The sequence below is a fragment of the Nylanderia fulva genome, unplaced genomic scaffold, assembly GCF_048542155.1.
Source record: "Nylanderia fulva isolate GAGA-0341 unplaced genomic scaffold, ASM4854215v1 Scaffold345, whole genome shotgun sequence".
Lineage (NCBI taxonomy): Eukaryota > Metazoa > Arthropoda > Insecta > Hymenoptera > Formicidae > Nylanderia > Nylanderia fulva.
Window position 1 is genome coordinate 3,164 of NW_028190417.1, and position 22,615 is coordinate 25,778.

A 22,615-nucleotide genomic window follows, 5' to 3' on the forward strand; every position below is an offset into this window, starting at 1 on the left:
CGGAACCCAAAAGCTTTGGTTTCCCGGAAGCTGCCCGCCGAGTCATCGGAGGAACTTCGGCGGATCGCTAGCTGGCATCGTTTATGGTTAGAACTAGGGCGGTATCTGATCGCCTTCGAACCTCTAACTTTCGTTCTTGATTAATGAAAACATTTTTGGCAAATGCTTTCGCTTCTGTCCGTTTTGCGACGATCCAAGAATTTCACCTCTAACGTCGCAATACGAATGCCCCCATCTGTCCCTATTAATCATTACCTCGGGGTTCCGAAAACCAACAAAATAGAACCGAGGTCCTATTCCATTATTCCATGCACGCAGTATTCAGGCGAAGGTAGCCTGCTTTAAGCACTCTAATTTGTTCAAAGTAAACGTACCGGCCCGATTCGACACTCAGTAAAGAGCACCGCGACGGGATATTAGTTGGGCCGCCCCTCGCGAGGCTAAGCCCACCGGTAGGACGTCCCACATCACGCCAGATAAACACCGCGAGCGGTGAACCGACGGTGTGCGACACAGATTCAACTACGAGCTTTTTAACCGCAACAACTTTAATATACGCTATTGGAGCTGGAATTACCGCGGCTGCTGGCATCAGACTTGCCCTCCAATGGATCCTCGTTAAAGGATTTAAAGTGTACTCATTCCGATTACGGGGCCTCGGATGAGTCCCGTATCGTTATTTTTCGTCACTACCTCCCCGTGACGGGAGTGGGTAATTTGCGCGCCTGCTGCCTTCCTTGGATGTGGTAGCCGTTTCTCAGGCTCCCTCTCCGGAATCGAACCCTGATTCCCCGTTACCCGTTCCTCATCGGAGGAACTTCGGCGGATCGCTAGCTGGCATCGTTTATGGTTAGAACTAGGGCGGTATCTGATCGCCTTCGAACCTCTAACTTTCGTTCTTGATTAATGAATGAGGGAGAGAATGAGAGCGTTGCGGAAGTGAGTGAGATAGCGTGTATGAGAGTAATTGGTGCGAGACTCCGTAAATTTCTGTTTACGGAGACGAACAAAATTTCTAAGAGTGCGAGTGAGAAAATACTGGACATTGTGGGAGAATATGAGGAACAGATGATGCAAATGTTGTGCAAAAATGAGAGAATACAGGGGAAACTGGATGAGTGTATGCGTCGAGCGAGTCGGGATTTAGCCTACGGCGGAAGTGGAATGAGCTATGCGAGCGTGAGTGCGAAAAATGTTGAAAAAAGCGTGATTGAAAAGGTACAGGAAGTGAATGTGAAAACGAGTGAAAACGAAAGAGAAGAGTTATGCGGTAATAGTGAGAGCGGATGATGCAAGTGCGAGTGTGACAAGTGAGGAAGTAAAGGAGAGAATGATGAAGCATGTGAGCAAGTCACTGAATGTGCGTGTGAAAGCGGTGAGGAAAGTGAGGAATGGAGGTGTAGCGATTAAGACGATGAGCGAGAGTGAGTTGAAAAGAATAAGAGAGTGTGGTCAGTTTAAGAATGCTGGCCTAAAGGTTGAGCTGCCTCGCAAGATAGGCCCAAAGATCATCTTGTACGATGTGCCGAATGATATGGCGAGTGAAGTGTTAATGAGAGAAATGTATGAGAGGAGCTTGAAAGGGCGAGTGGATGAGAGAGTATTTATGGAACGTGTGCGTGTTGTGAGTAGGAATGCGAAGAAAAATGCAACCTGCGGAAATGTGATATTAGAAGTTACGAGTGCAATAAGAAATGTGCTCTGTAGTGACGGACGAGTGTTTGTGCATTGGAAGGCCTTTAGGGTGAAAGAGTTTTTCAGTGTGCTGAGGTGCCACAAGTGCTTCGCATTTGGGCACATGATGCGGCAATGCACCGAAAAGGAAAGACTGTGCCAAAAATGCGTATGTGTAGGACACATGATGAGAGATTGTAAAAAGGAAAGTGTGTGTAGAAACTGTAAGCTGAAAGGGAGCAAATGTGATCACTCGGTTCTGTCCGAAGTGTGTCCGGAATACGTGAGAGCGTTAGAAAGAGAGAAAGCGAGAATAAATGACGAATGAATGGTGCGTGAATGTGGTGCAGTATAACTGCCAGAGAGCGTATGCGGTTATGTGTGATCTGGGTGAGATGATGCGCCAACGTCGAGTGAGTGTAGCACTGCTGCAAGAACCGTATGAAAGGCATGGACGTGTGGTGGGCTTGCCCATAGGTATGGATGTGATTGTGTGCGAAAGTGGGACGGTGAAAGCAGCAGTGGTGGTAAATGACTCTAGGTTAGACGTGATGTGCGTGAGAGAGTGTACGAATATGCTTGGAGTGAGTGTGTGGTTGAAGGAGGACTTTGGCGAAATGTATGTGGTGTCCATGTATTGCCAGTATGGTAAGTGTATCGAGCCGTACTTGGCGTACATGGACAGAGTATGTGAGACGGCCGGGAGAAAGCGTCTGCTGATAGGTATGGATGCGAATGCCGTCTCTCCCTTGTGGTATAGCAAGGGTGGAGGCAGCAGAGAGAGTGAAGCGCGTGGTAGAGTGATTGAGGAATGGATGATTGCGAGCGGGATGAATGTTTTTGAATGAGCCAAGCGAGTTTTACTCGTTCAGCGGGCCGAATGGGGAGAGTGACATCGAAGTCACTTTCGTGAACGGCGTGAATAGAGGGTGCCGGTATGAGTGGGAAGTAAAGCCGACTGGGGAGTGAGTGACCATAACGTATTGTTAATACGGATGGTACACAGAGAGAATGTAGGTACGAATGAGGGCATGCGTAGATGGGTGTGCAAGGACGTAGACTGGGAAGGATATATGTGTGATATGCGAGAGAGTGCGTTAGAGGATGCAGCGAGCGCCATAGACGAAGCGGATGCGCAGAGCTGTGTAGAGCGAATGATGAAATGGATCCATAGTGCGAATGATCGATGGATGAAGAGGTGTAAACCTGTGTATGCTAGGAAGCTTGTGTGGTGGACGGATGAGCTTGAGAAACTGAAGAAGGCTGTAGGAAGGAGCAGACGTGCCTACCAGCGTGCGAGAAAGAGGAATGGAAGCAAAGTGGAAGAAAGAATAAATGAATATAAGTATGTTTTGCGGGAGTATAAGGAGGAAATGCGAAGAGTGAAAGAAGGAAAATTGGAAGCGATTTGTGTGCGTGACTGGTAAGAGGGATCCATGGAGCGATGTATATAAGGTGTGCATGGGAAAGCGTGATAGGGTAAGATTAAGTGGCATAAAAGTGGGTGATAGAGTGACGAGTACATGGAAAGAAAGCGCGGATGAGCTAATGAAGAGATTCTTCCCGGCAGCAAGGACGAACGTGGCGATAGACGCCAGGGGAGACGTGAGGGAGGAAGAAAAGCAGTTTGAATGGAGCGAAGTGGATGTGGCAGTGAGATCGATGAAAGTGGGTAAGGCACCTGGTATGGATGGTGTGAGTGCTGAGATGTTGCGAGCGATTTGGCGTGCTGTTCCGGTATGGATGAAAAGAATGTATGATGTATGTCTGAATACAGCGTGTTTCCCCCCGGCGTGGAAGACTGCGCGGGTGGTAGTGTTATTGAAGTCTCCCGATAAACCTAGGTCGGACCCTGGGTCTTATAGGCCCATTTGACTGCTGTCCGTGCTGGGGAAAGTGTTGGAGCGAATGATGGTTGGAAGACTCGAGCGAACGATGGGTGGAAGAATGTGTGACGCCCAGTACGGATTCGTAAGGAATCGGTCGACCGAGGATGCATGGAATCGAGTGCATGACTGGGTGAATGGGTCGGAGAGAAAGTATGTGTTAGGAGTGTTCGTGGACTTCAAAGGAGCGTTTGATAACCTAGAATAGGAATGTGTGATCGAGAAATTGCGTGAGGTTGAATGTGAAGAAATTGAATTATGGAAGAGCTATTTTAGCGGCAGGCGTGTATGCATGATGGGTGCGTGTGACACAGTGTGGAAAGACGTAAAGCGTGGCTGCCCGCAGGGCTCCATCTGTGATCCATTTATATGGAACCTAATGATGGATGAACTGTTGTGGCGGCTGCGTGAGAGTGAATGTAAAGTGGTTGCGTACGCGGATGACTTGTTGTTGGTCGTGGAAGGACAGAGCCTAGCGGAGTTGGAGAGAAAGGGTACTAAGTGGATGAGAATGGTGTACGAATGGGGAGTGAAAGTAGGTGTGAGTGTGTCTAAGAACAAGACTGTGATGATGTTGATGAAAGGTAGTATGGCTGGGACGAGGCCTCCCAATGTACGAGTGAATGATAGATGCGTGAGGTATGCGAGGAGCGTGAAATATCTGGGTGTTTGTGTGAGTAAAAGGATGAACTACAGGTTGCATCTGGAGTGTCTGAGAAAGAAATGTATGAATGTGGTGGGAAAATTAAGACGCGTGTTGAGAAGTGAGTGGGGTTTGCGAAAGAAAGCTGTGACTGTGTTGTACAAAGGTCTGTTCATGTCGTGTGTGATGTATGGAGCGAGTGTATGGTATGGAGTGATGAGATTTGAATATGCGAGGGAGCTCATAAATATGTTTCAGCGAGTGGTGTTGAGTGCGTGTCTGAATGTATGTAGAACGGTCTCCACGGCGGCCATGCAAGTCCTTATGGGTGGCTTGCCGTGGGACCTGGAGTGCGTGAGAAGAGGAGTGTTGTATAAGGTGAGAAAGGGAATTAGTATAAGTGAGTATAATGTAGTGAATGATAGTGACTTGCGTGAGAGAGGTGTGGAAGGATGTATGGAATTGGTGAGTGAAAGGCTGTATGAGATGTGGCAGAATAGATGGAATAAGTGCGAGAAAGGAAGAGTGACGTATGAATTTATAAAGAATGTAAGGTTCGCGGGTGAGTGCCGAGAGTTCGAGCCTTAGCTTGAGCCTGGGCTATATCCTGACAGGGCATGGAAGTTTGAATGAATTCCTGTATAAGCGTGGTCTGTCTGAGAGTGAGAGCTGTGCGTGCGGAGCGGAGAGAGAGAATTAAAAGCATGTGTTGGTTGAGTGTCCAATGTATGGTGATGTGAGGAACCTGAGTGAGTGGGGTGTGATTGTGCGAGAGAATGGCAGTGTGGATGTGAGTCGCATGTTGGAATGTAAGGAAAGGTATGAAAGTGTTGGTGTGTATGCGAAGATTGTATTTCAGAGAAGGAGGGCGATGCTGAAAGGAGGATAAGAGAAGCCGATGTTCCCGAGGAACATAGGCCGACCACTGCCTGGGAGGTGTAGGCCTCCGAAAGCTGGGAGTGGTCTCGGCCACGAAGATCCAACCAGTGATCTTGACTGGTACCACGGGAGTCGGGTTGCCCAGGGGGATTCGTCCCTCGTCCCGGCAATTGAGGTCGGACTCGTGGGGGTAGTGGTTGAAGCCGCATGCTGGTTAGGGGCTCTCGGACCTCGACGGGTGAGCAGCGTATCTGCTCGGGCACCAGTCCTGCACAGCTGGTAGAGCGTTGGACAGGCGCTCGCCCCAACCGGTGGGTTGCCGAAGAGTCCTACAAACTCGGAGGCGCTACTGGTAGTTCCTGGCCTGCTGGAACGAGCTGATTGGGCTTATCCCAATTCCGCACCCATGGGGGTCGTGTGATTAAGCTCTCTGAGCAGGTACCGCACGTTAAATCAACCACGGACATCTGTTCCTATCTACTTTCCCCAGGAGGCTACTGACGATTCGACAGTAGTACGGGCATGACGCACCCGGGGCCCCGAGGTCCCTTTCAAGCCAGGATGGGAGGCATCGTGTCTGGGGCTGCATGGCCGCGGGGAGGTTAAGTTGCGCGACCGCAAACGATCCCCCAGGGGCACCTGGCGCAACCTTTGTGGTATATAAGTCGCCTTACCCAGGTGATGGAGGCTCTGCCTGAGTGGACATTTTTTTTCCTGCCATACTCGTGGGATATACATGGAAAGAACAAAACTCAAACAAAAACACAAAAACTTGGCTGATACTTTGGTAACGACTAATGCTGGCACGAAAGTAACCGAAACTCTGAACGCCGAAAGAGAGAGAAAAAGAGAATTGCTGTTTGCGCGAAGGGGATCTGTAAGTAGATCACCACCTCCTTCGGGTAGTACCCAAAAAGACACTGAAGAGACGCATGAAGGGAACACAAGGCTGAGTGATTCTGAAAATGAGAAGGATGGATATGAAAGATTAGAACAGAGCACAGGAGTAAATGAAGTAGAGGAGATGATGGAGACAAAGGAACAGCTCGAGACATTCATGTTTAATGATAACAACAAAATAACAAAATCTGCAATAAAATACATATTGTCCAAATGGGCAGTACTAGAAAATAGACTACATAATGTAGTTTTAGAAAAAGAAAAATGGAAAGCTGCTTACCAAGCTGTTGCTGACTTGAGGCCTAAAGGACTCTCCTATGCCAATGTTACGGCAGGAACTCCAAGGACTGCTACAGGTGCTGTAAAAGAAAAAGAAAGGAGGTCAGATACTACGCACAAAGTAGTACTAATTAAACCTATAAAAGAAGACGAAGATGCGAGAACGAATAGTGAAATAAAGAAGGAGGTTATAAAGGAACTGACAAGTACAAATAAAAGGCTGAGGATAAAGGCAATAAGGCAAATGAGAGGAAAAGGAGTAGTGGTGGAGGTGGATGAAAGAGACGGGGACTTTGTGAAAAGAATAAACCTAACAACAAAGAAATTGAAAGTAGAGGAGCCAAGGAAAATAAATCCTACTCTTATAATTTATGACGTAGACAGGGAATATAAGTTTGAAGATCTCAAAGAAGATTTCATACTTAAAAACTGTGACGATCCGGATCCAATCGAAATAGAAGAATACAAAAAGGATTGTGTGGGAGTAACTATGACTCTCTCGGTCCTCAAAGCAACACGCTGCGATGGTACTTAGAGAGAGTCGTGGTTGGTTCGTGATGCGCCAACGAAGTCCTCTAGTAAGGACCTTCAGCCTCTCACGTCCAAGTTGTACCTCCACCTCCTTGTGGTGCTCCCGGAAACGGCCTACTTTGAAAGTTTAAACTCGGTAGGTTTCGACTAAGAGAGTGTACAGCGAAGTGCGCCCCTAAGGGCTTCGGTCCATGCGCCTACGGTCATGGTGAGTTGTGGGGCTAAGAAAGACCGGGGTTTCTTGGGGGGCTCTCGGTTGTCAATCCGTTTGCCCCCCTACACGCAGTTAATTATGGAGAGAAATTTGAATGAGAATACTGTCCCGGGTTCTCGGATGGCCCGGGGACTGCGTGCGAGTGCTCGCTTGAGTGAGAGCGCGAGAGGTGCGGAGGACCCTGACGGGGTCGCAGCTGGTCCGTCGCAAACCACTATAAGGACCAGCCAGGCTGAAGTGGACAGCCTAGAGGAGGAAATGGACAGCTGTGAGCAGTGTTTGGCGAGGTTCCGGAACATGCGTGGTCTTGGTGTCCACAAAGTACGTGCTCACCCACTACAAGCCAACAGTGCTATCAATGTTGACCGCGTAAAGGCCAGATGGTCAGTTGAGGAAACTAGACTCATGGCACGCGCTGAGGCTGAAGGCACCTTAGCCGGGGAGCTTTTCATTAACCAGTATCTGGAGACAAGGTTCCCCAATAGGAGTCTCGAAGCCATCAAGGGTAAACGGCAACAAGAGCCTTACCGAGTGATGGTTAGAGACTTCTGCCAAGAGATCCAATCGCGTTGCGCGATTGTGATCGATGAGGGCGATAGGGATGGTGCGGTAATGACACGAGCCGACACCATTTCTGCGGCCACTGAGGCTAGTACTGACGATTAAAGCGCACATCAGCCTTCCCCTGAACAAAGTTCTCAGAGGCTGCGGGACAAGATACAATCACTCGTAGAGCAGAGTGCGGCGTTCCGTAGCTACGAGGCTCCCTCTTAATGGACGCCAGGTCCCGTCGTCGCGAGATGCACGTTGCCTCGCTGGATTTCGCGAAGGCCTTCGACAGCGTCAGCCATGGTGCTAGCACACTGCTGTCTGAGCTCAGCGGTCGTAGTCACTCTGTGACCCCGCACTCGCATCTGGTTTTCACACCAGACAAGCTGCCTAGCCACATACGTGGTTTCGGCAGCTGCGCATGCTGCGGGTAGAGTACTCCGACACAACCGCTGCAGTCGGTTATGTTTCAGAATTGGGATCAACGTTCTCAATAGAGGCATTCCAAGCCCGCCACTCTGTATCGGCGCATGCAGGTATCCAGCAAGAACATCATGGGGAAAACGCAGCCATCGTCGCACCGCGGTGCGTACGATGATATTCTTACCCTTGAGGGTTTTGGCCGAGACCGTACCCACTGTCCATCGGTGATAATACCGTGGAAGGAGACAGTCACGCAACAACCTCAGCCGCTGTTGCGGCTTAAGAGGTGCCCTCGTGAGTTGTTCGATGGCTTGAGCTAAGGGTGGATCGCTTGCGAGTTCCCTAGCACCTGTGTATTCGCAGCCCAGATACGTCCAGACATCGACCAGGGATCTTTGCGGTATCATCGCTCCCCCCCACGGTGAAATAAGGTGTGGTGTCCACCTTCACCTTCTTTTCTCTGCCGGACGCCACCATGGACAGCACTCCGGTCTTTCTCGCGTTGATCTCGAGCCCATTTCGCATAAAGGCGTCATGAAGCCGTGTCAAGTTCTTCTGCAGACCATCTCTGGTAGAGACCAGGAGCACAATGTCGTCTGCGTAGCCCAGCGCATTGATAAGCCGGTTACACAACCGATAGCCGACGTCCTCCGAGAGAATTCCTAGTGCTCTATCTACGACCAGATTGAACAGCAGGGGCGACAACGGATCACCCTGTCTCACGCCACGGCCAATCATGATGGCCGACACTTCCTCAGCGCTGACCCCCTGCAACTCGGTCAGCGCATTCGAATAGACAGCCCTTACGTACTCTCTAAACTCCCGAGGGAGCCCCAGCTCATCGAGAGTCGTATGAATAGCAGCGTGCGCAACTGTATCGAAAGCTTTCGACAGATCAACGCACGCAACATGCAGAGAACGACAACGCCTCCGGGCGTCCCAAAGCACGGATGAAAGGACTGTGACGTTCTCACATACCCCGTCCACCGGCCGGAACCCCCTTTGGCGCTTGTCGAAGATGTCGAGGGCTGCCAATCTCTTTGCCAATATCTTGTGGAAGTGTCTTGTTATAACGGATCTTATGCTGAGAGGACGGTACTCCGTCGGACCTGGCCGATCGGACATACCTCCTTTCTCAAGGAGTTGTGGCCACCGTTCTGGTTGTGGCGATTGACGAGGGGATCGTCTCTGCCAGGAGCAGCAGATTGAACAGAAGCGCACGAAGAATCGCAGAAACAGCGTTCCACATCCTCGGCGTAATCTGGTCCATCCGGGCGCAGTGCCAGTCCTTACGGAAATCCTGTTTACCTCTGCAGGTGTTATAGAATCCCAGAGCAAGGTCTTATCCGCCACAGGAACTGGATCCGTGGCAGCGCCATCGCCGAGACCTTCGAGGTGAATCCCTCTCAAACTTGACGTACGGCCCCGGCCAGCACTCGCAGCCTGTGCCGCTTCCCCAAACGACTAACGCAAGTCCGTCATGTCTCCATCCGCACCGCTGGAGGCGTCCATAATGAAGCGCCAGCAGTTAAAGAATTCGACAGCAGACGGCCTCTCGCGCACCGAGTCGCCCTCGAGGATACGCGACAAACAGGACTTTTTGTTCTTCTTGTAAAGGAATTGCACAATTGCATACTCCCTCTTTCTCCTCTGCTCCCTGCTCTCTCGCTTGACTGGAGGACAGTGCTTCTTTGCCGAAACGCGTTGCGGAGGGCGCACTTGTAGCGGCCGAGGGAAGATCATGCCCAGCCATCTCTTGATAGCCAAGACGTCGACCCTCCCCGCCGTCAGAGCATCTCTTGCCGTGCCAGCAAGAGTATCAGCCTCCTAGCTACGGAACGCCGCACTCTGCTCTACGAGTGATTGTATCTTGTCCCGCAGCCTCTGAGAACTTTGTTCAGGGGAAGGCTGATGTGCGCTTTGATCGTCAGTACTAACCTCAGTGGCCGCAGGAATGGTGTCGGCTCGTGTCATCACCGCACCATCACTATCGCCCTCATCGATCACAATCGCGCGACGCGATTGGATCTCTTGGCAGAAGTCTCTAACTATCACTCGGTAAGGCTCCTGTTGCCGTTTACCCTTGATGGCTTCGAGACTCCTATTGGGGAACCTTGTCTCCAGATACTACCACCCGCGCAGTCTTCCACGCCGGGGGGAAACACGCTGTATTCAGACGTACATCATACATTTTTTTCATCCATACTGGGACAGCACGCCAAATCGCTCGCAACATCTCAGCACTCACACCATCCATACCAGGTGCCTTACCCACTTTCATCGATCTCACTGCCACATCCACTTCGCTCCATTCAAACTGCTTTTCTTCCTCCCTCACGTCTCCCCTGGTGTCTATCGCCACGGAAGAATCTCTTCATTAGCTCATCCGCGCTTTCTTTCCATGTACTCGTCACTCTATCACCCACTTTTATGCCACTTAATCTTACCCTATCACGCTTTCCCATGCACACCTTATATACATCGCTCCATGGATCCCTCTTCCCAGTCACGCACACAAATCGCTTCCAATATTCCTCTTTCACTCTTCGCATTTCCTCCTTATACTCCCGCAAAACATACTTATATTCATTCATTCTTTCTTCCACTCTGCTTCCATTCCTTTTTCTCGCACGCTGGTAGGCACGTCTGCTCCTTCCTACAGCCTTCTTCAGTTTCTCAAGCTCATCCGTCCACCACACAAGCTTCCTAGCATACACAGGTTTACATCTCTTCATCCATCGATCATTCGCACTATGGATCCATTTCATCATTCGCTCTACACAGCTCTGCGCATCCGCTTCGTCTATGGAGATCGCTGCATCCTCTAACGCACTCTCTCGCATATCACACATATATCCTTCCCCAGTCTACGTCCTTGCACACCCATCTACGCATGCCCTCATTCGTACCTACATTCTCTCTGTGTACCATCCGTATTAACAATACGTTATGGTCACTCACTCCCCAGTCGGCTTTACTTCCCACTCATACCGGCACCCTCCATTCACGCCGTTCACGAAAGTAACATCGATGTCACTCTCCCCATTCGGCCCGCTGAACGAGTAAAACTCGCTTGGCTCATTCAACAACATTCATCCCGCTCGCAATCATCCATTCCTCAATCATTCTACCACGCGCTTCACTCTCTCTGCTGCCTCCACCCTTGCTATACCACAAGGGAGAGACGGCATTCGCATCCATACCTATCAGCAGACGCTTTCTCCCGGCCGTCTCACATACTCTGTCCATGTACGCCAAGTACGGCTCGATACACTTACCATACTGGCAATACAAGGACACCACATACATTTCGCCAAAGTCCCCCTTCAACCACACACTCACTCCAAGCTTATTCGTACACTCTCTCACGCACATCACGTCTAACCTAGAGTCATTTACCACCACTGCTGCTTTCACCGTCCCACTTTTGCACACAATCACATCCATACCTATGGGCAAGCCCACCACACGTCCATGCCTTTCATACGGTTCTTGCAGCAGTGCTACACTCACTCGACGTTCGCGCATCATCTCACCCAGATCACACATAATTGCATACGCTCTCTGGCAGTTATACTGCACCACATTCACGCACCATTCATCTGTCATTTATTCTCGCTTTCTCTCTCTCTAACGCTCTCACGTATTCCGGACACACTTCGGACAGAACCGAGTGATCACATTTGCTCCCTTTCAGCTTACAGTTTCTACACACACTTTCCTTTTTACAATCTCTCATCATGTGTCCTACACATCCGCATTTTTGGCACAGTCTTTCCTTTTCGGTGCATTGCCGCATCATGTGCCCAAATGCGAAGCACTTGTGGCACCTCAGCACACTGAAAAACTTTTTCACCCTAAAGGCCTTCCAATGCACAAACACTCGTCCGTCACTACAGAGCACATTTTTTATTGCACTCGTAACTTCTAATATCACATTTCCGCAGGTTGCATCTTTCTTCGCATTCCTACTCACAACACGCACACGTTCCATAAATACTCTCTCATCCACTCGCCCTTTCAAGCTCCTCTCATACATTTCTCTCATTAACACTTCACTCGCCATATCATTCGGCACATCGTACAAGATGATCTTTGGGCCTATCTTGCGAGGCAGCTCAACCTTTAGGCCAGCATTCTTAAACTGATCACACTCTCTTATTCTTTTCAACTCACTCTCGCTCATCGTCTCAATTACTACACCTCCATTCCTCACTTTCCTCACCGCTTTCACACGCACATTCAGTGACTTGCTCACATGCTTCATCATTCTCTCCTTTACTTCCTCACTTGTCACATTCGCACTTGCATCATCCGCTCTCACTATTACCGCATAACTCTTTTCTTTCGTTTTCACTTGTTTTCACATTCACTTCCTGTACCTTTTCAATCACGCTCTTTTCAACATTTTTCGCACTCACGCTCGCATAGCTCATTCCACTTTCGCCGTAGGCTAAATCCCGACTCGCTCGACGCATACACTCATCCAGTTTCCCCTGTATTCTCTCATTTTTGCACAACATTTTCATCATCTGTTCCTCATATTCTCCCACAATGTCCAGTATTTTCTCACTCGCACTCTTTGAAATTTTGTTCGTCTCCGTAAACAGGAATTTACGGAGTCTCGCACCAATTACTCTCATACACGCTATCTCACTCACTTCCGCAACGCTCTCATTCTCTCCCTCATTCATTAATCAAGAACGAAAGTTAGAGGTTCGAAGGCGATCAGATACCGCCCTAGTTCTAACCATAAACGATGCCAGCTAGCGATCCGCCGAAGTTCCTCCGATGACTCGGCGGGCAGCTTCCGGGAAACCAAAGCTTTTGGGTTCCGGGGGAAGTATGGTTGCAAAGCTGAAACTTAAAGGAATTGACGGAAGGGCACCACCAGGAGTGGAGCCTGCGGCTTAATTTGACTCAACACGGGAAACCTCACCAGGCCCAGACACCGGAAGGATTGACAGATTGATAGCTCTTTCTTGATTCGGTGGGTGGTGGTGCATGGCCGTTCTTAGTTGGTGGAGCGATTTGTCTGGTTAATTCCGATAACGAACGAGACTCTAGCCTGCTAAATAGGCGTACCTTATGGTATCGCGAAGGCCCCCGGCTTCGGCTGGCGGGTTTTTACTACCAACGTACAAACAAATCTTCTTAGAGGGACAGGCGGCTTCTAGCCGCACGAGATTGAGCAATAACAGGTCTGTGATGCCCTTAGATGTTCTGGGCCGCACGCGCGCTACACTGAAGGAATCAGCGTGTGTTCCCTGGCCGAAAGGCCCGGGTAACCCGCTGAACCTCCTTCGTGCTAGGGATTGGGGCTTGCAATTGTTCCCCATGAACGAGGAATTCCCAGTAAGCGCGAGTCATAAGCTCGCGTTGATTACGTCCCTGCCCTTTGTACACACCGCCCGTCGCTACTACCGATTGAATGATTTAGTGAGGTCTTCGGACTGGTGCGCGGCAATGTCTCGGCATTGCCGATGTTGCCGGGAAGATGACCAAACTTGATCATTTAGAGGAAGTAAAAGTCGTAACAAGGTTTCCGTAGGTGAACCTGCGGAAGGATCATTAACGTTCCGGAGGTCCTGCTCTGCGTCGAGAGTCCTCTCTTTTGGGAGAGACGCGCGCTCGCAGCAGTCGGCGACTGAATGGACGCGCTGAAAAGGCGCTCTCAGAGAAAAAGAAAATAACGGATTTGACGGAATTTGTTGTTGTGTTTTGATATAACGACGGACGCCGTCGCGCCTCTCTGACCGAAAGTAGTCGGCAAGCAGAGCAGCGCGCCCGGCGGTGTTCGACGACGATTCGGAGCGAGACGCTTCGCGATCACGCTCGTGTGTGTGCCATTCTCCGGCCACACACACACACAGAGCGTCGATTCGGCGTTGAGCGCGAAACCGGTGGTAACCTATGCCCGCGCACGCGTGTGTGCAGCACCCACGACGTTCGTCGACGCGCGCCCTCCCCGTTGTCGCGGGGCAGCGGTCAGCGTGCCGAGAACACACGGTGTTGCGACCGCGAGTGCCGAGCGAGAGGAACCCCCATATATTATTATAATATATATATATAACACAGAGAAGGGATCGATGATATTTCGAACCAATATGTCAACTGTGTCGGTCCGACGGTTTCTTCAAAGAGCTTCCGCCCCGGCTCTCCCGTTGCGGGAGAGACGCTCCGAACGAGAAACACACAACTCTATCTTTGTTGCCGTAGCCTTCCCTGGCGGGAGGCGGCGGTCCGCGCGCGTCCTCGGACGCGCGCGGACAGGCTGATCGAAGAGCCACCACGATTATTCTATACTACCGACAACGAGACCGATAGACGAACAAGTACCGTGAAGGAAAGTTGAAAAAACTTTAGAAAGAGAGTTTCGCGAACGCAAAAATTTCGAACGATTACCCTGAACGGGGAGAGTCATCGTCAGCGGCGCTGGCTTCGCGTTCGGTCGGCGATGTCCCGCGGATGTCCTTGCGGCGCGCGCGCGGGCACGCTACCGTGCGGCCGACTGTCCGCGCGTCGTCGTCGTGCACTTCTCCCCAAGTAGACGTCGCGACCCGCTGGGTGTCGGTCTACGGCCCGGGTGCGTGTCTGTCGCGTCGCCGGTAAAACGGCACGCGACCAAACCCTCGGTTCGCCCGGCCGGCTGCTCGGCGGTACGCGCAAGGTATCAGGCCGCACTATTCACGGTGCGTCGAGACCGTCGCAAGCGCGCAGCCACGGTACTCGGAGGTTACGGACTTCGCGCCGTCCCCGGTCCTGGCCCGCTGTTGGTTACAGTACGGTACACCTTCGACAGGCCTAGCGAACGTCTCCCGCGGTCTCGCGGGAGACCGATACCGGTCGGCGACGCTACTGCTTTGGGTTACTCTTAGGACCCGTCTTGAAAACCGGAACAAGGAGTCTAACATGTACGCGAGTCATTGGTACTTGTCGCGAGACCCTAAAGGCGTAATGAAAGTGAAGGTCGGCCCTGGCTGTCGACCTAGGGAGGATGGGCCGCGTCGCGATGCGGCCCTCATCACCGCACTCCCGGGGCGTCTCGTTCTCATCGCGAGAAGAGGGCACCCAGAGCGTACACGTTGGGACCCAAAAGATGGTGAAACTATGCCTGGTCAGGACGAAGTCAGGGGAAACCCTGATGGAGGTCCGTAGCGATTCTGACGTGCACAATCGAATCGTCGGAACTGGGTATAGGGGCGAAAGACTAATCGAACCATCTAGTAGCTGGTTCCCTCCGAAGTTTCCCCTCAGGATAGCTTGGCACTCGGCCGTTCCGCACGGAACGCGCGCGAGTCTCATCTGGTAAAGCGAATGATTAGAGGCCTTGGGGCCGAAACGGACCTCAACCTATTCTCAAACTTTAAATGGGTGAGATCTCTGGCTTTTCTTGAATTATGAAGCCACGAGCGAGCATCTTCGATCAGAGTGCCAAGTGGGCCATTTTTGGTAAGCAGAACTGGCGCTGTGGATGAACCAAAACGCAGAGTTAAGGCGCCCAACTCGACGCTCATGGGACACCATGAAAGGCGTTGGTTGCTTAAGACAGCAGGAACTGGTGGCCATGGAAGTCGGAATCCGCTAAGGAGTGTGTAACAACTCACCTGCCGAAGCAAACTAGCCCTGAAAATGGATGGCGCTGAAGCGTCCGAGCCTATTTACTCTGCCGTCAGCTGGCAAGTGGGGCGGCAACCGGGAGCGGGCGTTAGTCTTCTCTCGCGTCGTCACGAAGCCCTGACGAGTAGTAGTGTCGCGACGGTGAAGCGCAGAAGGTCTGGGCGCGAGCCTGCCTGACCGCCGTCGGTGCAGAATCTTGGTGGTAGTAGCAAATACTCCAGCGAGGCCCTGGAGGACTGACGTGGAGAAGGGTTTCGTGTGAACAGCCGTTGCACACGAGTCAGTCGATATCCTAAGCCCCTAGGAGAAATCCTATGTCAATGACGGCGTACAATATACTCGAGTGTCGAGAAATAATAATAAATATTATACGAAAGACACACTGCCCGTCGGGCGAAAGGGAATCCGGTTCCTATTCGGAACCCGGCAGCGGAACCGCATACAATTCGGGCCCTCTAGAGTGTTCGTCGGGGTAACCCAAAATGACCTGGAGACGCCGTCGGGAGATCCGGGAAGAGTTTCTGTTCTGTATAAGCGTTCGAGTTCCCTGGAAACCTCCTAGCAGGAGATAGGGTTTGGAACGCGAAGAGCACCGCATTTGCGGCAGGAGTGTCCGGATCTTCCCCCGGACCTTGAAATCCAGGAGAGGGCCACGTGGAGGTGTCGCGCCGGTTCGTACCCATATCCGCAGCAGGTCTCCAAGGTAAAGAGCCTCTAGTCGATAGAATAATGTAGGTAAGGGAAGTCGGCAAATTGGATCCGTAACTTCGGAATAAGGATTGGCTCTGACTCTGAGGAGCGGGGCGTGTCGGGCTTGGTCGGGAAGCGGGTCTGGCTGACGTGCCGGGCCTGGGGAGGTGAACGGTCGGCGTTCTCGCGCCGGTCCCGGGATCCGAGTCGGTCCCGTGCCTTGGCCTCCCGCGATCTTCCTTGCTGCGAGGCTTCCGTGGCGGCGCGAGCCGTCGTGGTCGTCCTCTTCGGCCGCCATTCAACGCTCAGCTCAGAACTGGCACGGACTAGGGAATCCGACTGTCTAATTAAAACAAAGCATTGCGATTGCCCTCGCGGGTGTTGACGCAATGTGATTTCCGCCCAGTGCTTGAATGTCAACGTGAAGACAATTCAAGCAAGCGCGGGGGTAAACGGCGGGAGTAACTATGACTCTCTTAACGTTTCTATGGACGTTTCTACATACCCCGTCCACCGGCAGGAACCCATTTTGGCGCCTGTCGAAGATGTCGAGGGCTGCCAATCTCTTTGCCAATATCTGTGAAGTGTCTTATTATAACGGATCCTATGCTGAGAGGTCGGTACCTCGTCGGACTGGCCGATCGACATACCCCCATTTCTCAAGAATACAGTTATGGTTGTGCGATTGATGAGGGGTCGTCTCTGTCATGAAAGCAGCAGATTGTTGAACAGAAACGCACGAAGATCGACTGGAAAGCGTTTCCACATCCTCGGCGTAATCTGGTCAATCCGGGCGCAGTGCCAGTCTTACGGAACATACTGTTTAAACTCTGAAGTTTTATAGGATCCCAGAGCAAGGTCTTACCGCCAACAGGAACTGGTTCCGTGGCAAGCCAGCGCCATCGCCAAAGACCTTCGGGTGAATCCCTATCGGGCCGACGTACGGCCCCGGCCAGCACTCGCCGCCTGTGACGCTCCCCAAACGACTCACGCAGTCCGGCCTGTCTCCATCCGCCCGCTGGAGGGCCTTCCATAAATGGGGCGCCAGAAGTTAGAATTCGACAGCAACGGCCCTCTCGCGCACGAGTCGCCCTCGAGAATACGCGCAAACAGGACTTCTTGTTTCTTTCTGTAGAGGGATTGCCACAATTGCATACTCCTCTTTCTCTTCTGCTCCCTTGCTCTCTCGTTTAACTGGAGGACAGTGATTTCTTTGCCGCGAAACGCGGTTGCGGAGGGCGCACTTGTAGCGGCAGAGGAAAGAAGGAAAAGAGATCATGGCCCGCCATCTTTCGAAGAACAAGACTCGACCCTCCACGCCGTCATCAGAGCATCTCTTGCCGTGCAGCACAGGAGTAGCAGCCTCGTAGCTACGGAACGCCGCACTCTGCTCTACGAGTGATTGTATCTTGTCCCCAACCTCTGAGACTTTGTTCAGGGGGAGGCTGATGTGCGATTTGATCGTCAGTCAGCCTCCATGGCCGCAGGAATGGTGTCGGGCTCGTGTCATCACCGCACCATCCCCCTATCGCCCTCATAGATCACAATCGGCGACGCGATTGGGATCTCTTGGCGAAGTCTCTACCAGCACTCGGTTAAAGGCTCCTGTCGCCGTTCCCCTTGAGTGGCTTCGAGACTCCTATTGGGGAAACCTTGTCTCCAGATAATGCCAGTAATGAAAGGTTCCACGGCAAGGTGCCTTCAGCCTCAGCGCGTGCCATGATTTCTAGTTTTTTCCACTGACCATCCTGGCCTTTACGCGTTCAACATTGATTAGCACTGTTGGCTTGTAGGGGTGTGCACGTTACTTTGTGTGCACAAGACCACGGCATGTTTTGGAATTTCGCCTAACAATGCTCACAGCTGACCATCTTCCTCCTCAGGTTGTCCCTTCAGCCTGGCTGGTCCTTATAGTGATTCGCGACGGACCAGCGCGACCCCCGTCAGGGTCCTCGCACCTCTCGCGCCGACTCACTCAGCGAGCCACTCGAACGCAGAACCGGGCCATCCGAGCACCGGGACATCAGAACTCAATTCTAGCTTTATTCATAATTTACGCGTGTAGGGGGGCAAACGGATTGACAAACGAGCGCCCCCCAAAGAAAGAACCCCCGGGGGTCTTTTCTGGCCCCACAACTCACCATTGACGTAGGCGCATGGGCAGAAGCCCTTAGGGGCGCAATTCGCTGTCACTCGCTAGTCGACACCTACCGAGTAAACACTTCCAAAGTAGGCCAGTTTCCGGGAGACGAGCACCACGAGGCTGATGGAGGTACAACGTGGACGTGAAAGGCTGAAGGTCCTTACTAGAGGACTTCGTTGGAGCATCCACGAACCAACAAAACTATCTCTAAGTACCATCGCGGCTCGTGTTCGTTGTTGCTTTGAGGACCGAGAGAGTCATAGTTACTCCCGTCACAGTCCTTTCATCCGTGCTTTGGGACGCCCGGAGGCGCTGTCGTTCTCTGCATGTGGCGTGCGTCGATGGTTGCATGTGGTCTGCGTGTGGGTTGCGCACACGCAGACCACAGTTTGTTCTCTGCATGTGGTCTGCGTGTGGGTTGCGTGTAGGGAACTCGCAAGCGATCCACCCTTAGCTCAGGCCATCGAGCAACTCACAGAGGGCATCCTCTTAAGGCCGCAACAGCGGCTGAGGTTGTTGTTGTCGTGACTGTCTCCTATCCACGGTATATACACACGATGGACAATGTGGTACGGTAGCTCGGCCAAAACCCTCAAGGGTAAGGATATCATCGATACCACTGCGGTGGGCGACGATGGCTGCTGCGTTTTCCCCATGATAGTTCCTGCTGTGATACCTGCATGCGCCGATACAGAGTGGCGGGCTTGGAATGCCCTCTATGAGAACTTTGATCCCAATTCTGAAGCATAACCGACTGCAGCGGTTGTGTCGGAGTACTCTGCCCGCAGCATGCGCCGGATGCCCGAAACCACGTATGTGGCTAGGCAGCTTGTCTGGTGTGAAAACCAGATGCGAGTGCGGGCCATAGAGTGACTACAACCGCTGAGCTCAGAAAGCAGTGTGCGGCCTGGTTGCGCGAGTCGTGCGATGGGAGTGGACTCAGAGAGGTTGCGGCTCCAACCTGAGCTCCTACTGGGTATCGGCTGGCGCCGATGCCATCCCCAGGTGCCGACTACGTGCACTATAGCACACATACGGGCTAACTGCATACCGTCTAGAGCGAGATGCTCCCGAGGTCGTGATGGGCGCGATAATCGCTGTCGTGCCGGTGTCCCGAAACCGAGACGCCGGCTCACTGCGTGCAACGCTGCTTCAGAACGCACGGAGGGAGAATCCTGCGGCATGACGACCTATGCCGTCAAGTTGGTGGCTATTTACAGCAGAAGGGATGGCGCGTCGATGGCGGAACAAGCGTATTCGACGTCTGCCGGCCGGAGGCGGCACCGACTGGACCATCGCTAAGGGTGGTGAGGCAGTGGTCGTAGACGCGCAAGTAGTGTCTAGCGAAACCGCGTTGGAGATGTCCCACGAGCGTAAGGTGGAGAAGTAACCGATCATGTAATGATCTGGCAGCCGCTGTGGCGGAGCGCACCAGGAGTACCTCGAATAATGTTCGTTTTACCGCCATTACAATTTCGTGGCGAGGTGTCTTGAGCTCGCGAAGCGAGTCTGAGTTGCGAGAGCTGGGTTAACGTCCGCCCAGCTCCGAACGTTGACGACTCGAGTTTTGTGGGGCTCATGGCTGAACTGGAAACGTTTTTAACGCAAATGACATCGCGTTATAACGAAGGAAAGGCGGAACGTGGCCTCATCTGGTGTGCATGATGGATGGCGCGTAGAGTTGTGGGCCTCCGCATCATCGCGCGAGTTTGAATGATTGCGTGAATGGTCGAGGTGAAGTACGAGCTGCCTTTTGCTAGCTCCGACCATTCACGCTCCAGGGTGTGACTGCGAAACACCAACAAGTAACAGCTCTGCAATATCGTTGTCGGTGGCGACTTGGCGACTGTGATTTTGGTAGCAGTCGTCGCGCACCGTAGACGAAACATAGCACAAATCGCTCGTCATCTAATGAGTGACGCGCATGAATGGAATTAACGAGATTCCCACTGTCCCTATCTACTTACTAGCACAGCATTGCCACGAGTCGGAGTCGCGCAGACCAAATGGCTCATATGTGGCGGCGCACACCTAGTGTGTAGTAGCGTGGCTCCCTCTTGCTTGTTTCGCACACAGAGCCAAGGCCGAGGGCGTGAATGGCCGAAGAGTCGAAGGAGATTTTAAAACAAAAGTGAAACTGCGAATGACTAAGATTGACCAGCACAAACTCTGGACAAATAATCTAGGAAATGAAAACGCAAATCGGTAAAACAAACCGATAGCCCAATAACTGGTGTCCTAAGACTTGGCCCCAGAGTGTTCGGCCCGGAGCTCGCCGCTTCCCCTTACAAACTCTGGGTGCCTCGAAAATACGGATTGTTCCCAGGCGCGGCATGCCGGGTGTGTCGAATGTCGGGGCGAAGGTCTCAAGCGTGTCCTTAACGAGACGCCGCATACGTTTGTGGCTGGAAACCGGCTCGATGGATCGGACATGCAGTGGACAATCTAAGAACACTCGGTGTTTCTCTCTGCGCATGCGGCACGCGGGGAGGTTCGCCGGGAGTTGTCCAAAGGGGCAGTCACCCAGACTGAGGGCAAAATGGACCCGGTCCCACGGGCTATGGGCCCGGACCTTGAGGACGGAAGGAAGTCAGGCAGTACGCGTTGGAAGTCAGCAAAACATCCGGAAAAGCAGTACGTGGCGACTCGGCCCTTGGGGTGCGCTCCGGTGCAACTCACGGGGCTGGCCACGCGGTGGGTTTCAAAAAGGGCTAAAGGCAACACGCCTTAAGGACCCAGTTGAACCCAACGCAAGATTGAAAAGCAACACGCCGCGTGGCGATTCGGCCCCTGAGGTGCACTCCGGTGCAACTCACAAGGCTGGCCACGCGGTGGGTTCCAAAAAGGGCTAAAGGCAACACGCCTTAAGGACCCAGTTGAACCCAACGCAAGATTGAAAAGCAACACGCCGCGAGGCGACTTAGCCCCTGGGGTGCACTCCGGTGCAATTCACGGGCCTGGCCACGCGGTGGGTTTCAAAAAAGGCTAAAGACAACACGCCTTAAGGACCCAGTTTGAACCCAATGCAGGATTGCAAAGCGGCACGCCGCGTGGGGACTCGGCCCCCCCCTGGGGTGCGCTTCGGGGTCGCTGTCGGGGGCTGCCGCGATGCGGTTGAGACTGACAGAAAACGTAAAATGCAAATGGGTGCGGCCCTGGGGACAACAAAGCAAGGGAGTGAAAGGAATGGCGGGACCCCTCCAGCCACATCATTGCCAGCGAGTGTCCACAAGCGTTAATAGTCTCCGAGTATTGCCGGGAACCCCAAAAACTCTCCAAGATTCTAAAGCAACACGCCGCGGCGAATGAAAGGGAGCTTATCATTATCATTTTCAGGACTTCCACCCTCAAGGTCTTACACACTGCCTTTGCTACGACAAGTCGGCGTCACTCACCAAAGGCTCACAAGTAGCACGCGCACATGGATGCGTTGGAGGAGCGCACTCGGGTGTCGCTCGCACAGCGAAACTTTCTCCTCATCCGAGGACTGGAGTGCTGGTGGGTGGGTACTGGTGTGCGTTTCCCGTACCTATCTATTCCAATCCTGTCCTACCTACACCAAGTTCCCGCCTTCCGAGACACCCATCACATGTCCGCTCAGCCTTCTTCATGCTGCGGTTCGATGGCGGGGTAGCAGGGGTCTCTGTCTGCGCCTGATGGGTCCCCCGGCGCCTCCCGGTTTCCTGGCCCGAGTGCTCGGGCGGGCGCGGTGGCCAAAAAGGGCGGGCTTCTTTTCTTTCAGGAACATCATCAATCCGGTATACTCGGTTCGTTCGTCTTCCCGGTCGTTTCGTTTCGTTTTACTTTGTTCATTCGTTCGTTCGTTGCCTGCCTCGGGGTGGAATGCCCGATGAATAGGTTAGGCGTTCCTAACAAGGGCGCTCAGATACTTAAAATGATTAAGGTGTTAGGTAACCGTGCCGAGGGCATGAATGGCCGCGTGGACGGTAAGATCGCGGTCGCGTAACGGTCGCCCGGATATCTGCCGCCCTCCCGGTGTTATTTAGAGCTTGGTGGGCGTAAGTGGTGGCTCTGCGTCGCTTGACCCTCCTTTCCACTGTACTCGTGGGAATATAATGGAATGATAAAACCTTTGGTTAGGAGAAGTGCCCGCCTGATAAAATGGCTTCCTGCCGGGTAGGGCAGCAGCCCAGAAAGCACTTAGTGGTAGCGGCCTTCGTGCC

At 52.5% G+C, this 22,615-nt stretch overlaps 2 pseudogenes; both read left to right on the plus strand.

The window, feature by feature from the left end:
- Positions 1-12,815: 12,815 nt before the first annotated feature.
- On the plus strand, positions 12,816-13,544 carry LOC146722235 (small subunit ribosomal RNA; annotated as a pseudogene; the record flags this gene model as incomplete).
- A 1,331-nt stretch (positions 13,545-14,875) lies between these two features.
- On the plus strand, positions 14,876-16,318 carry LOC146722236 (large subunit ribosomal RNA; annotated as a pseudogene).
- The last annotated feature ends 6,297 nt before the right edge of the window (positions 16,319-22,615 follow it).